General features: G+C 36.1%; 2 protein-coding genes across 3 annotated transcripts in view; both read right to left on the bottom strand.

Moving 5' to 3' along the window:
* The window catches only part of FMN2 (formin 2), a 624734-nt gene that overhangs the window by 502314 nt on the left and 107232 nt on the right, over positions 1-15188 (bottom strand). The gene's annotated exons all lie outside the window — the stretch shown is intronic.
* The window catches only part of CHRM3 (cholinergic receptor muscarinic 3), a 309565-nt gene that overhangs the window by 237402 nt on the left and 56975 nt on the right, over positions 1-15188 (bottom strand). The window contains exon 1 of one of the 2 annotated variants that reach the window (XM_070734015.1): positions 12448-12531. The exons of the other annotated variant lie outside the window; for it this stretch is intronic. The gene's annotated coding sequence lies outside the window, so the exon portion shown is untranslated. Of the gene's footprint in view, positions 1-12447; positions 12532-15188 lie in introns of those variants that run through there. 2 annotated transcript variants of the gene reach the window in all.

Below are 15188 nucleotides of genomic sequence, written 5' to 3'. Positions count from 1 at the left end.
TTCAGTATTCAAAGTCACAAACCAGAATTCCAAGACGCCAAAGATCACAGCCAGGTCCCAGGACTCCCAAAGATAATACTCCACAAGCCAGGAAGGGTGGGTCTGCCTTTTCAGCCTTTCCAGAGAGCACCACACCCAAACCCAGCTGTTGCCTCTTTAGTGCTGAAAGTACCTGGCTAATTGTCCCCTTCGTTGTGTTGCTCTTCTCTGCCGAAGATCGATTATTGCTTGTGCATTTTCATCTAAGGAATCTAGGCTGCTTGCTGGGGAGAGCTCCCTCTCGGGGGACTCTGGCTGTCCTCCCTCTCCCTCAGCCTGAGATTCCTCCTCCCCGTCTGCCTGAACCTCCTGTTCCTCATCCTCCCCCTCTGAGCAGGAAGCCGGCAGAGGATCAGCCGTTCCCTGAGGGGCCTCAGACGGAATCACAACACAAGTAAAGGGAGGTCCTTTCAGCAAAAGTAGCTGGAAAATCTCACAATTTTGACATCATGGAGTGTTTGGGTTTGGGTTTGGGTTTGGGTTTGGGTTTGGTGATGTCACCCGAATTTTTTGTAAAGTCCGCCCGAATCTGCCAAACCCGAATTTTGTCGGGTTCGGCCATCACTAATCATGAAGTTAAGTGAAAATTACCAAGCTCAAAGATTACACTAGCATCTTATAATAAATCTCATTTTATTTACTTTACTATGTCTATGTATGTCAAAGAATCATGCTAATAGCATGTAATATAAATGCAATTAAAAAAGCACAATAAACTTAATTGGTACAATCATTAAAAAAATTGGACGTCAAATATTACTCATATTTTACCTGCAGGAAGCACTAGAAAGTAGATAGTGTGCAAAGGCATAGTGGTTTATATAGAAGAACCAAGTTGAAAAGTTTAGGTGATAGTTTCCTAGGATATATAATTCATCTGACCGCAGATACTTATATTTATCCAAGGTAGCTATTTTCTTTCTTACTTCTTCTTTTAAGCCTACAATTTCCCCCCTCTCCTAATAGCAATAACAATAGCATTTAGACTTATATACCACTTCACAGTGCTTTACAGCCCTCTCTAAGCAGTTTACAGAGAGTCAGCATATTGCCCCCCACAATCTGGGTCCTCATTTTACCGACCTTGGAAGGATGGAAGGTGGAGTCAACCTTGAGCCTACTGAGATTCGATCTGCCAAACTGCTGGCAGTCGGTGATCAGCAGAAGTAGTTTTCAGTACTGCACCCCAAACACTGCACAACCGATGCATAATGGCATAATGATGGCTTTATCATGCCACAAACTAACTTGTCTAAAATAATTTCACAGAATCTTTGTAGAACATTATGACAAAAAGTTCAGTTTGGTTTCTGACCCTATTCATTATTATGGTGTTCACTATTCAATATGTTATAACAGATCTAAATCATATATCTCAATAAAATCCAAACTGCTAAGAAATAGACATAGGTTCTCAATACATGTTCACATCTTCTTGCATTCTTCCACTAATATTCTCCAACTTATGTAATTAACCATAAAGAAATAAAATATCTGAAACTTCATGCTTCAATTGACTTTTATATAAAACAGAAACGCATATCTAAAATAAGCCACTGGAATATATATATACAGTATATAGATATTAGTTAAATATATTATTAACATTTTCATCAAAATATTTTCCAAGACAAGTATCGCATTAAAACTACATTTTACCCCAAAGGTTTGATTCTGAATAGATGTGACTGCCTACAATCATATAATTGATGGTTACTCTAGATCAGACCTGGGCAAGGGGCGGCCCGTGGGCTGCATCCAGCCCACCCGCTGTCTGTGACTGGACCGCCTGCTATCTGTGACCAGTCCACAGAGGTCGGGGTCCACTCCAGTGCGAGGATGAAAGAGCTGCCTGATGAATCATGAGGAAAGCAGGAATTGGAGGAGTCCCAGCAGACACAGTGAGCTCTTTCATCCTCGCACTGCAGCGGAACCCGGCCTCCTACCAACAGTGGCCGAGCACAGAAATCACTCAAACACTCCAGCGCAGTGACTGTGGTGCACTGTTTTGCCATAAAGCAAACAATTAGGGGTCTTTAGAGTGGGTCTGGGTGTTTAGGTCAGGCCAGGGTCTGGGTCTTTAGAGTGGTCAGCACCGAAAAAATTCCCTAACTGTGAGCAGTACAGGAGTGGTACAGATACCACGTGCTTCCTCCCCTGTCCCCTGCAGCAGCTACCAGTGCTCTGTTCTTCTGAGACTCGTGCAGAGAATCGGGACTGCCATCAGAAGAATTAGCCAAGGTTAGCTGTTAGTATATGCAGTATTGGGTAGAACTGAGTTAATTATATTACTCCGACCCTCTAAAACCATCCCAATTTCTCATGCGGCCCCATGGCAAAATTAATTGCCCACCCCTGCTCTAGATCTATCTCAATGTCAGCTCCATTCTTTGATCACATTCCCGTTTTACCTGATACAGATTTTGCTCTAATTGTTCTAAAGAGATTTTTTGTTTGAAAGAATTGTTCAGATATAAATTTCTCCATCTGAACAAAAATCTATTTTTTAGAAGGAAATGATGAATAAAGGCAGAATGGATTTTGTTTCATACAAAATTTCTGACTTTACATCAATGTATAATAGGTTTTGTTGATCTAAAATAATTCTCTCTATACTTCCATTTGTTCATTGGTTATATATTTTTACGCATTCATTAGTTAATAGCATTCATTAAGGAATCCCAGGCAAGAGAAAACAAATATACAGGCTATATTATTCAGTACACAGATTTTCCACTCCATACTTTTTCCAGTAGAACAGTATGACTGCTCCAAACTGATTTTCTAAAACAAGTGCCTAAAAATGATTGATATTCTTTGATGCTTACAATTATTTTTAAGATCAAGTTCTAAAAGTGTTGCAATGCTTAACATAAGCTACTTTGCTCTTTCTGCTCCCTCTACCTCCCTCCCTCTCTCTCTCTCTCTCTCAGCCATGGGTTTCTTTTGCTTTTATTGTGGGGAATGTCTAATTAAGATCCAGTTACCTTACATTCTTATATTGCTATTAATATTAGCCAGTCCTCTTCCATTTTCAAATAACAGACTCTCCAAATAGAGCAGCAGTGGCATTTCTTTTTTAGTGCAGTACATGTTAGTAATCCTCAAACACTAAAGACATTTTTATTAGAGAGTAAGCCCCACTGAACATACCAGTTCTTAATTTGTAAGCACTTATACAATTGTAAGCAAAGCACACTGTAGCATATTATTACTTCACATGTTCATTAGGCTTATTTTTAACTGTTCAAATCGTATTTTGAATCGGTTCATAACAATTTCACAGTAAGCAAACAGAGCAGAGCCTTCAGCAATGCGTACTTTGGTCTCCGTGTTGTGAAATCAAGCTGCTATGGAACAACGGAGTTAAAATAACAAGTCAGTTTTCAGCTATGAAATGTTGGAATATATGGTTTATCACTATTATTCAATCAATTTATATTCTGCCTTTTTTTTTGGCCCCAAAGTATTGAGACTGGTTAGTAATCCAGATAAATGCATTGTCTCAGTAACTGAATCCTACTTCAGCAGCATATCTGAATATATTTGGTGATAACATTATTATGGATTTTACCCAAAAGGAAGAGGAATCTTATTTTAGGGGGGGGAATGAACCCCTTTCTAGGAAGAATCCAAATATCAATTCAGGAAAAAAAAGAACTGTGTTCAGTTCTGGAGACCTCACCTACAAAAAGATATTGACAAAATTGAACAGGTCCAAAGACGGGCTACAAGAATGGTGGAAGGTCTTAAACATAAAACGTATCAGGAAAGACTTAATGAACTCAATCTGTATAGTCTGGAGGACAGAAGGAAAAGGGGGGACATGATCGAAACATTTAAACATGTCAAAGGTTAAATAAGGTTCAGGAGGGAAGTGTTTTTAATAGGAAAGTGAACACAAGAACAAGGGGACACAATCTGAAGTTAGTTGGGGGAAAGATCAGAAGCAGCGTGAGAAAATATTATTTGACTGAAAGAGTAGTAGATCCTTGGAACCAACTTCCAGCAGAGGTAGTTGGTAAATCCACAGTAATTGAATTTAAACATGCCTGGGATAAACATATATCCATCCTAAGATAAAATACAAAAAATAGTATAAGGGCAGACTAGATGGATCATGAGGTCTTTTTCTGCCGTCAGTCTTCTATGTTTCTAACTTGGATAGGACAGACCTTTTTAGGTTAGCAATATTAAATCCAATTCAAGCCAATCTGGAAAAAGGTACCAAGTTTATAAAATGATTTTATCTGCATATAACATGGTTTCTTACATACATGGACAAAGACATGTGGATCTCTCCTTCTAAAGAAAGAGCAAAAGGGAAAGGAGGGAAACATAACAAAGTTAAGATTTTTTAAAAAATGGATATTGATGCTAGCAAAAGACCAAAACAAAAGGGAGAAACTGGATGGAAGTGATCCAAGGAAAAAAGCAAAGAATGACAGATGCCCTATTTAAAAAATAACACTTTCTATTTAAGTCAAATTTCTATGGACCCCATATATGTTGTTTTCTTACAAGAGTAGAGCAGTGAATTATTCTTACTCCCTTCAATAAATTTGTTGTTCACTTCCCAAATCAAAATCAAATGTGCTATGATTCCCTGGTAGTCTCCTACCAAAAAAAAAAAAAAGAGTTGTGGCCATCAGCTCTATAACAGAAGTGAAACCCATCGGCATCCTTCTCAGTACCTGCCAACAAGAGTAATTTAATGTATTCTTCATATTTACCCATAGTCTGCAATAAGGTTGCCCTCTTGCTTGTTCCTTACTTGAAACAGTATTTTCGACTCCAAGAGCAAATATGAGCTAATTGCAGCTAATTATGTGTCACTCTTCCCAAGTAGACCAGACAGGAAGCAGACCAGATGAATTAATTCTATTTTATCGGAAGGCTACATTAACAGAATCTTCCATAGTACAGAAAGTACAAGCCTCCTGCCTCTCTTCTTACAGGCTTATATTTGGTGGTTGGGGGGAGGGGGGATCCATTCTAAGTTTCTTTCTCTGCCTTTTATGCAGCTGCAGGCTCCCCACCCCTTTTATCTGATTTTTTTCCGGGGCATTGTCTCCACCCTGCCTCTCAAGGTTATTTCCACATTGCATTACACTATAGGAAGAAAAACTCTTGTATGTAAACCAGCTATGTAACTTAAAAATCAGAAGAGAATTCCTGCCGGTTCAGAAGAGTTCTACAGAACTGTTAGTAACTTGGCAGTCTGGCTCACTGGAACCGGCAGAGTACCAGACCTGCCAAGCCCCAAGGCCAGTTCCTCCTGGTGGTGTCATAGGTGCTGCCATTTTGTTTTTTGCTTTTGTGCATGCGTAGAAGCTTTTTTTATACTGTGCATGCATACACACCAACCTGCTGCATCTTTAGCAAATCGGCAGTAGAAGAATCTGGAACTCATCTCTGGTTAAAATATTTATTTATTTATTTATTTATTTCAATACACAATGAGGGTTTTAGTGGGTATATATCTATATACACATAGTAAAATACATGATGAAGGTTATAGAGGAGATACTCATAGTAAAATATATCTAAGAAATAATAGAAAAGAAGATATAGTAATAGAACATATCAATGAAAGAATAGAAGAAGAGATATAGGAATAGAAGAAAGGTATATAAATTTATAACCGCAAAAGCAAAGCGCCTATCAACTAAAATTATAGGTTGCTTCCCTTCCATCCTGAATAGTTTGAAACCATGGCTGTGGGTATTATAGAATCCAACCTCTAATTAGATTCCGCTTTTTAAAAATCGGAAGGTTATGCAGCGGCCAAAAATGCATTTCCACACTTAATGCTAGTGCCAACTGTGTCCATTTCTGAAGATGACAAACAACATTGGATCAAATTTACAGCAACAGTCACTTCTGGATGAAAACTGCCAACAATTTTGTTTAAATATATTTGCATTTTTAACTTTTAATAAAATGACTTCTCTATATATTTTAAAACCATTTTAGCAAAACTGCATGGAATTTTGCAGCAATATTTCCCCCCGATTAAGTTAATAAGACCTCCATTTCAAAGATGTAGATGCAAAAGCTTTGTGCAGGTAAAATCTTTAAAGTTTAGGATTAAACTATTATTAGGAACTTGAAAGTCAAGGACCAGGCACACAGGACCTTGAGAATGAAATTTATAAAATCCCTGGCTCCTAAGTCTTCCAATACTGGATGACTTACCCATCACTTACTTTTACATCTCAGTGCTTAAATCTTGAATTAAATAAATGGAGCAGACTCAGCAGAGCCTTCAGAAGGAGTATAGGTGACATGAAAGGGCAGGAAGACTAAAATTAGGCATCTGTCTTCAGTACAAGAACAAGCGTATGGCACGTTTGTCTCTATTTTCAGTTGTGAAATGTTCAAGGATGGCATAATTTACTATCAGTAATGACAATCATTAAAATTTCACAAGGAGGAAAGCTCGGTCATAATTGTCATTTTTCATAGACTCATGTATTGGATTGATACTAACTTCCTCCCTGTGTGCCAATCTACTTGATGAATATTTTATTGTTTGCAGAATAGAATAGAATAGAACAGAACAGAACAGAACACAGGCCACGTATGATTAGACACACAAGGAATTTTTCTCCTGTGTATATCTGTATATCTACAGACCTACAGATCTACACACTCAATATCTATATCTGCAGTTGTAGATATTTTCTCAGCCCTCTTTCTGGCTTGTGTAGTATACTGTACAGATCCTCAATGGAAGGCAGGATGGTTACGATTGTTTTTTTCTTGCAGTCCTAACTATCCATTGAAGTCTATACCTAACCTGCTTGGTTGCTGTTCCAAACCAGGCTATTAAAGAAGTACAAATGAGAAATTTAATAGTACATCTCTAACCATATCAACATCTCCTGGGGAAGTCTGAACTTTCTGACTTGACAGAGGAAGCACATTCTTTGTTTTGCCTTTTAAAGGCAGAATGCATTTGATGTTAGGTATCCATTTCAAATCTTGGGAGATTATAGATTCCAATCCTGGGAGATTATAGCTACAGATTAGATATTCATATATACTATATTTTTTGGTGTATAAAATGCACCATTTTCCTCCCTAAAAGAGGCTGATAATTAGGGTGCGTCTTATACGCTGAATGTAGCCTTTTCTCCCCCAGCCCTAACTAGGTGCTAATGATCTTCCTAGCTTTTACCTTGCTCTCTCCAAATAAAGTTTTTTTAAAGCCCTAACTAGGGGATAAAATAATATGCTGAAGCTGACCAGACTAAGGATGCTCGCTAGATGAATATCTGGTAAACAGATTCTTTTCCCTATTTCCTTCCCCAAAAACTAAGGTGCATCTTATATTCTGGTGTGTCTTATACTCCGAAAAATACTGTGTGTGTGTGCGTGTGTGCACGCATGCTTGTGTGTGTGTGTGTGTGTAAAAAACATATGTATATATTCAATACAGCCCCTGAAAAACCCTAACAAATATAGTTGTATCTCTCTACTCTTAGCTACTCTTCTCCTCACCCCAAAAAGTACAAGTGCACTAGAGTGCCTTCCGTCCCCTGTCCTATTGCTCTCCTATATCTTCTATGCCTTTCTTCTATTCCTATATCTCTTCTTCTATTCTTTCATTGATATGTTCTATTACTATATCTTCTTTTCTATTACATGTATTTCTTAGATATATTTTACTATGAGTATCTCCTCTATAACCTTCATCATGTATTTTACTATGTGTATGTAGATATCTACCCACTAGAACCCTCATTGTGTATTGGACAAAATAAATAAATAAATAAAAAGCTATGAATAATTAAAGCAAAATCATTTTAAAAAGAGAGGTACTGACCATATGAAATCACACAAAGTAGGGACCAAGAGTGGGTCTCTCCTCCTGAATCATCAACATGTACAACTGATCCCAGAAAAGGAAAACTACTAATAAAATATTATATCATCCAACCCTAATAGCTGGAGCTGGCCCCAAAGCTTACAGGAGTCAATGGTACTGAAAGGCTGCTTCCATCCTCCATCCTAGCCCACCAAAGTTGGCTAATGTGATTTCTATCCTATTCCTGGTCCTAACTGAAAGGTTTTGAGATAATTCAGATAATTCATTTCATCCAGAGCTCTTTGAAGCTTCTGCTTCCTCAATCAGTTTAATCCGTAAAGGGTGTGAACCCTTTGCTCAAGTAATTGTTCACCAATGCTAAAACCTACCCTAATAACAATACTTGGACAGCTTTAACTACAGTAACCAGAACGGGCAGGTTTCTAAAGAGCAGTTAGCCAAGCTCACAGTACTAAGGACCCTATCCATTTCTTCAAAATGATCATAGATGATAAAGCAGGGGCCTCTTTAAAACTTGCAATAAAACCAGCATCCAACTGAGAACAAATTCAGGTGACTTTTATCTGACAGATGCCAAGCAAATTCCTCCACCAGGCCTCTTTAGAGGGGTCTGATTCCTGTCTATCCAAATGGCTTCAAATCACCATGAAAAGGTTGCAGGGCAGGTATCTATAGATGCAATAATAGAAGAAAAGTCTTGACACTTTGCTACCATTAGCACCAAAAAGTAAGCCTTAATAGCACTTGTGGTTCTCTGGGTGTCTCCTTTCTTGTTTCATCTACCTCAGTTTATCCATGAACCACAGAAAATGACGTGGCCTGATCCAAAGCCTTTGCATCCTTCTTGTTCCAAGTGACCATCAAGTAACTGTGCAGCAGACCAACAGGAACAACCCCTAATTTTACTACTGGCCTGAAATAACTCTTTAAATAGCCACATTTGTCTAGCTTTCAGCTACCAGTACAATCCAATAAACTCACTCCGCAGGACTAAATAGGCACTATTTCTTTCTATTACTGCTTGGTAAAACTCAGATTTAAAAAAATTAGATCATGTATACACATCTCTGTTTCTTTTTGCACTCAAATGAACTGTAATGTGTAAAATATAAGAGACTAAGAAGTATTTTAAGTAGAAACTTTATACCGTTAATATTTCCCTATAATAAGATATTTTTCTATACATTAATATTTCTGTATATATTTCATCCTTCAGGAAAGCTGTGCTATAGCCACCTTTTCAACATCTAATCAAACTTTTATTTCTTCTAATAAATACAAGCTATTTGGTTTTGTAAGTAGTTTTCTTTATACATTGTCAGGTGCGGGAAACCAAGAACAACACTTATAAATGTTCAAAGTAGTTTCTTTATTGCTGTACACCAAAAGACAGAATCTTTCCACCCTAAAGCATATTCTGGATAATGATCTAATAAATGAAATTTTTTTTGCATCACAACAGCTCAAGTCTAATGTTTCTCTTTACTTGTCCTTCTGCTAGCTCAGTGCCAAATTCCACCACATCTATAAAAGAAGCACCTTTTTTTCTTACAATTCTGATACATTTAGCTAAAAATTACTTTCTGGTCTATAGAGATAATTTCTACATTAGCACAATTAATTACATTCCTTTTCATAGTCTTATTGTCAGAATTATAAAGGCAATTTTGAGGTCCTTTATATAATTCAGTTTGAAAATTTTAATGATTGTTTCTTGTGTTTTTAGAAAGGAACACTAAGACTCAGTGACAAAAGCTAACCATGTATAACATAAAGGGGAAAAATAAATGTGTTCACCAATACTAACAAAAATTAAATCTCCTATGAACTTGTATTATTTATCTATTCTAAATACATTTCTAATCCTTAGTTGTCACTGCTTGAGGTACTTTCTGGTTGCAAACACAAATATGCCCTTATTAATTTCATTATTTAGAGCAGTGTTTCCCAACCTTGGCAACTTGAAGATATCTGGACTTTAACTCCCAGAATTCCCCAGCCAGCATTCCATCTTTCCGAGGTGGGTAAAATGAGGACCCGGATTGTGAAGGCAATATGCTGGCTTTGTTAAAAAGTGCTATTGCTAACATGTTGTAAGCTGCCCTGAGTCTAAGGAGAAGGGCAGCATAAAAATTGAATTCATTAATGATAATAATAATAATAATAATAATAATGATAACAGATGATAACAGATGATAACAGATGATAACAGATGATAACAGATGATAATAATGATGATGATAACAGATGATCCACTGGAACTTGTGCCGGAACTACCATTTACCAGTGGCAAAGAACTGGTGGGATCATAAGCCCGAAAAAGTGGTCGAAAATGAGCAAGCAAAACTACTGTGGGACTTCCGACTTCAGACTGACCGAATTCTGAAGCATAACACACCAGACATTGTGATGGTGGAGAAAAAGAAAATATGGATCATCGACATTGCAATCCCAGGAGAGAGCAGAATTGAGAAGCAGCTAGAGAAATTAGTGAAATACGAAGATCTAAAAATCGAGCTGCAACGACTCTGGTATAAGCCCGTGAAAGTGGTCCCAGTGGTACTTGGCACGCTGGGCGCAGTGCCGAAGGATCTCAGCGGACATTTGAAAACCATCAGAATTGACAAAATCTCCATTTGTCAATTGCAAAAGGCCGCTTTACTGGAATCAGCAAACATAATTCGCCGCTACATCACGCAGTCCTAGGTGCTTGGGAAGTGCCTGACTGGTGATGAAATACGAAATCCAGCATAGTGATCTCGTTTGCTGTGTTGTACTGACATACTAATAATAATAATAATAATAATAATAATAATAATAATAATAATAATAATAATAACAACAACATTAATAGCTAAGTTTATCACAGGCACACATCATTATGAAACATAAGTTCTTAATGAATTTATTCCCAAGTGTTAATCAAAACAACTTGTGAAAAAAATGTAAAGAGAAACTTCTGAACACTGCATTAGAACCTGTTTCAAATTAAGTCTAGGTACACATAAGGAATTTCTTTTTAGCCATACACATGTTATAGGCATTTTAATCAATAATATAATTAACACTTCCATCTCTATAATATAACCATTATATAACAATTCTAGTTAAGTATAGTATTGAAATAACTGGGTAAATTTCTCCCCAATGAATTCCACCCTCTTGAATACTGATACATGCAAGAGATGTATACAGATGTTGGACTGATCATAAATAATCAAGCTCATGTGACTCTTGCCTGGAAGATGGGATATTGCAGGAATTTATTAAGTATTAGTGTACTTCACACTTTATAGTAAATAATTGATAATTCATCTGTAGCATTTACAAGTTGTAACTTAAAAGAAAAAAGGTTGGATAATATGGTGATAGTTGTATGAAATTACCATGGTGTAATGAAATCTGAAAATGACTTTGAGGGAAGAGTTGCTGCAATGGGAACAATCAGAATCAAACAAAATATGGGACCGCCTCCGACCTCATACCTCATTGTGGCCAGTAAAGGCCCATAGAATTGGCCTTCTCCAGGTCCCGTCCGCCAAGCAATGCCGGTTGGCGGGACCTAGGGGAAGAGCCTTCTCTGTGGTGGCTCTGACCCTATGGAATCAACTGCCCCCAGAGATTCTCCTCCCTACCGGTCCTCCAGAAAGCCATTAAGACCTGGCTTTTCTGGCAGGCCTGCAATTAGATTGACTGTTGTATGTGTATGGTTCTTTTTAACATATTATTTTATTGTTATTATATTACTCATTTTATTATGCAATTTTGATTGTATTTTAATGCTATTGTATTTATTCCACTTGTTAGCTGCTCTGAGTCTACTTTGGATGGAGCGGTATATAAATATAATAAATAAATAAAATAATCAAACAATCAAAATAAACAGAGGAGCCCCCAGCAACTCAGCAGAAAGAGAAAAACTTAGGAAAGACCTTAAATTCATACAAGAATATAAGATTCTGTCAATGTAGCCTTACAATAAAGTTGAATTAGTTTAAAATTACCTGTAGGTTGTGTTTCTTTTTCTGGTTTTCCTGGGAGTGCTGGCACACCAAAATTTGGCTTTAGAAAACATTGGCAGTACAAAATCAGGTGAGATTGCTCACTGGGAGAATTTTATCTAAATGCAGACGTTATTCAAGAGAATCCATGTTTGATGTGAACAAGGCAAATGGATCAACCAGATTTTAACAAAGAAGGTACTTTGATATAAGGGATATAAAGAAATTTAATTGAGGGGAAAATACATTTTAGTATTAATAGAAAATACATTTCTACACTTCTCAGTTGACCTTCTGTTAGAAAGTCAGGTATTGTTCTCTATTAGTCCCTTACCATCAAAACAACTTCCAAAGTTATTTTTCTGCTGCACTTCCAAAGTACATTTTTACAGTGCCCCTGTTCATTTCAGATAGCATGCTCCAGTTTCTATCAAGATAAACTCATAAGTTCACTAGAAAATTTGCAGAGGAAAGAACTACCCCTTCAAATTAACCTATGCTTACCATATCTCTAGACATTTTAAAGCAGTCTTTTATAATTAACACAATGTTTATAATATTTGTTTTATGTACCTAGGGCTGTTATTTCAAATCTGGAGATAAACTTTTTAAAAATGCTGGGGGGTTTTCCTGAGCTTCCTGCTTGTCCATCTGTTTTAAAAAGAAAAAAGAAAACAAACACGCCAAAATAATTGTGTGGGGTCTTAAATAAGCAGTATATTGCCTACAAAGTAAGAGTTTATTCCACTAGCAATGGCTGCTCTAAAGAACATCAGAAAGAAAGATGATAGCAATAAATATGCTTCTTTAAAGAACTGCTTGTCCTGCCTTTTGATGATTGAAATTTGTACATATAAATTCAATTTAATTGTCTATGTGTATGCATGTCTCTTTTTGATCTAGCTTACACTGTAGTGTACAGAATGGATATTTTTTCTCTTTCTTTCCTCAAGTAGTGTGCTGCAAACCCTTAAAATATATACCATTCCATCACAATCGTGAGTTACATTTTTTCAACTTTTCTTTTGTATAGAAATATAGTTCCATAGTTCATACGACTGTGATTTTAAGTTTTTCTGTCCCAATATTCAAATGTATTCTAGATTCATATTATGTATGTAGGTTTACATAGAAGTTGATAGCAAATTGAACTTTCGTGATCTTTTCTGCATGTTTATCTTAAATCATCATTCTAATAGAACCAGTGAGTACAAACATGTAAGATATTATATCATTCTGATCTATTGATTGATTGATTGATTGATTGATTGGGTTTGTATGCCGCCCCTCTCAATAGACTCAGGGCGGCTAACAACAGTAATAAAAAAACAGCATGTAAATCCAATACTAAAACAACTAACTAGTACACTGTATCTCCCCGTATTCCATCCCCAGGTTGTTTTTGTTCTGGTTCAGATTCAGATAAAGGCAGAAGCATTATTACAGCTTAGGAAATAATAAAAGTTTTTTCTACTGTTTTTATTCAGATTAAATTTAATTCCCTAGATTCTATTATTGCAATTTTCAATATTGCTTTCTTCAAAAGATATATTCATTCTTTCGAAGCCACCGTTTCCAGATGTATCTTTGTTTAACTAACTTTCTTTTGAGCTCAGAAGCTAAGCAGAATTGAGTATACTGAATAAAGGTAAGCAGTATTTCAAAGCTTTGGTCTCCAAAAGAAGCTTCAGACCACATGGGAGTTTAAACTTAACACCTGTCTGAAACACCATAAAAACAGATGTCTCTTGTGACTCAGTATATTTGTCTGGTAAAACAAGAATCCTCTCCCTATCTGTGTTATAGTAAAAATAAAATAATTAAAATGCCACAAAATTGGAATAAAACAGATGCTTCTTCCCAGAAAAGAATTACCGGTAACTGTTTAAATATTTAAGTGTTGAGTGTTAAAACTTTTCAAAATCAGAATTATGCCTCTAACATTATTTTGGAATTATTTTTTCATCAGATTTACTATTTAAACACCTTCCCCTTCAAAATGCTTTGTCCCTCCAGAACACATAAAAGTTTAATTTAAGATTTAATATGTATTTTTACTGTTTAAACCACAAGAACTATTAACAGAAGTTTGATAAAGATGGTATGTCTTTTTTGGAACACATTGCCAAGCAATATCTGTGGGTTTGTGATTTTGTTAATTATTTGTAAAAAATGTAAGTGCACAGTCTTATTCTATTGAATTGACCACAATCAACTCCATTCCTTCCTTCCTTCCTTCCTTCCTTCCTTCCTTCCTTCCTTCCTTCCCTCCCTCCCTCCCTGTTTGTTTGATTGATTGATTGATTTTTATGCCGCCCTTCTCCTTAAGACTCAGGGGGGATTACAACATATTAGCAATAGCACTTCTTAACAGAGCCAGAATATTGCCCCTACAATCCGGGTTCTCAAAAGAATAAAAGCATATTGGAAAAAAAGTGAACAGGATCTATTCATCAGGATTCAGATGTAATATGAAATTCTGATTTTTATTTATGTATTTAATAGATTTGATAGATTTATATGACTGTCCAACTCACATTCAATGATTCTGGGCAATGTACAGCATTAAAAACCAGCAAATATAACCCCCCCACAAATCTCCTACCTACAATAATGATGGCCACAAATGCAATCATACAAACCACTTGATTGACTTTAAACAAAATGATACCAGATGTATGTTGTATGAAATGAAACACAACTGCAAATTGCATTTAATACAAATCATAATTTGCAAATCAACTGCAACTAGGGTTGGGAAGATAGCAATTCAAAAATAGTAAATCATTGGAAGATTTTAGGCTGGTTATTCTATATGTTCAAGATATTTAACAAATTGTTGTTATGGGGATAGAATTAGAAGAATGGATATTACTGATGCCACGGAGAACCTAGAGGTAGTGCTATAAAGCTAAACAGTAACAATGGTTGCAACGGAGAGGGGCGGCATACAAGTAAAATAAATAATAAAATAAAATAAAATAAAATAAAATAAAATAAAATAAAATAAAATAAAATAATAAAATAAAATAAAATAAAATAAAATAAAATAAAATAAAATAAAATAAAATAAAATAAAATAAAATAAAATAAAATAAAATAAAATAAATAAAATATGTACATGCGCAAAGGAAAGAAAACCCTGGAAAATCCTCCCCCCAAAAAGTTCTGTGATGTCATCGTGATGTCACCAGCGGCTTGCTATTTCGGATGAACTGGTCCAGACCAGGAGGAACCCACCTCTGTTTCAATACAGGATAATATATGTAGCATAGGATGGAAATATTTTCTCCCATCCCTTTGGTGCTTTCTGA

Source organism: Erythrolamprus reginae, chromosome 1, assembly GCF_031021105.1.
Source record: "Erythrolamprus reginae isolate rEryReg1 chromosome 1, rEryReg1.hap1, whole genome shotgun sequence".
Classification (NCBI taxonomy): Eukaryota; Metazoa; Chordata; class Lepidosauria; order Squamata; family Dipsadidae; genus Erythrolamprus; species Erythrolamprus reginae.
The sequence above is the reverse complement of the archived record's forward strand: the minus strand, read 5'-3'. Positions and strand labels throughout refer to the sequence as shown.